The following is a 1,556-nucleotide window of genomic DNA, read 5'->3' as shown; positions in this document are numbered from 1 at the left end:
ATCCAGTGAAATTAAAAGGAAAGTTACCTCGGCGGTGCATGTTTTTCTATGCTATGGACGTGGTCACGGAGGCCAGTGGACGTTATGACTTCAGTTATGATTGTCAGATCTCTTCAACATTCTGATCCATTGTAAAACAAAGTTTGAGTCTTGTCCTCTCGAACTGCATCTTCAATAGCTCTCTAGAAAACCACTGCAGTGTTACTGCCTAGCATGTGCCCCATCTTCTTTTCTTGCCCACGAATGCAGTAGACTTGAGGTCTCCTCAGTCAGAAACGACACGTACCATAGAAAGTAGTGTTGTCACTGCTATTAGTTGTGACTGAAAACCATGCAAGCATTCTGAGTGTTAAATTAAAATCCATTTTGGCATACATTTTTACAAAAAACTCGCAAATTACTCCATAGTGTAAAAGTTTTGCTGCCATACTTTTGTAATGAATATTACGGCAAAGACATATTCCTTGTACCAGCTAACGGTACTGCCGCAGTGGTAACACCAGTTCCCATCAGGTCACCAAAGTTAAGCGCTGTCGGGCTTGACTAGCACTTGGATGCGTCACCGTCTGGGTCTACCGAGTGCTGTTGGCTAGCGAGATGCGCTCAGCCCCTGTGAGGCCAATTGAGGAATTATTTGACTGAGAAATAGCGACACCAGTCGCAAAAACTGACAACGGCTGGGAGAGCGGTGTGCTGAGACACGCCCCTCCGTGTCCGCATCTTGTGACACCTTAGGGCCGAGGTTTACGCATTGGTAACGTTGGTCCTTAAAGGCCTGTTCGGAGGATGTTTTGTTTTGTTTTGTTTGTGTGTCTTGCATTGTCGCAGTCACAGGACAACAAGGACGAATATACAAATGATAAATTCGTACTGCAAGCTAACTGCCTTCCATATACTCAGTCCTGTATATTTAAATATGCCACATGAGTCATTCAGCCTATTAATGCGTAGCAACGGCAATTAGTTACAAGCATCAGTAATATGTTCAGTGGCAACCTTTTAGTTACACGAAACACTGCTGCACCCTTCTGAGCTTTTGCAGTATGTATTCTACTATAAACACCATGCACAACATATAGTTTAAGCCACTAATTTAAATACGAAACAGTATGGCCCATAGAGTTTTTAACAAAAACATGTAGTAAATCTTAGCATCTTAGGTTATCAGACTTCAATACATTTTTTCAACAAATTTACACATGTAAATAATGATAAACTTAAATATCAGTAACAACTATAAAGACGAGGGCTATTTGCTTCGACCTCCAATCGGTCGCGAAATGGACAAATCAAAAATGTTATATTTGTAACATTTAGCCACACCTTCCAGCCAGTGCGCTACATAGTTGCCGCAACGACATAGACACGTGTCTCCGAGCACGGTGGTGCAGTGGTTAGCACACTGGACTCCCATTCGGCAGGACGACGGTTCAAACTCTTGTCTGGCCATCCAGATTTAGGTTTTCCGTGATTTCCCTAAATGGGTTCAGGCAAATACCGGGATGGTTCCTTTCAAAGGGCACCGCCGATTTCCTTCGGCAGCCTTCCATAACCCG

General features: G+C 43.3%; 1 pseudogene; it reads left to right on the top strand.

Moving 5' to 3' along the window:
• Positions 1–472: 472 nt before the first annotated feature.
• LOC124799895 lies at positions 473–591 on the top strand (annotated as a pseudogene).
• Positions 592–1,556: the final 965 nt, after the last annotated feature.

Source organism: Schistocerca piceifrons, chromosome 5, assembly GCF_021461385.2.
Source record: "Schistocerca piceifrons isolate TAMUIC-IGC-003096 chromosome 5, iqSchPice1.1, whole genome shotgun sequence".
In the NCBI taxonomy this organism is placed as follows: Eukaryota; Metazoa; Arthropoda; class Insecta; order Orthoptera; family Acrididae; genus Schistocerca; species Schistocerca piceifrons.
This window is presented reverse-complemented; position numbering and strand designations above follow the sequence as displayed.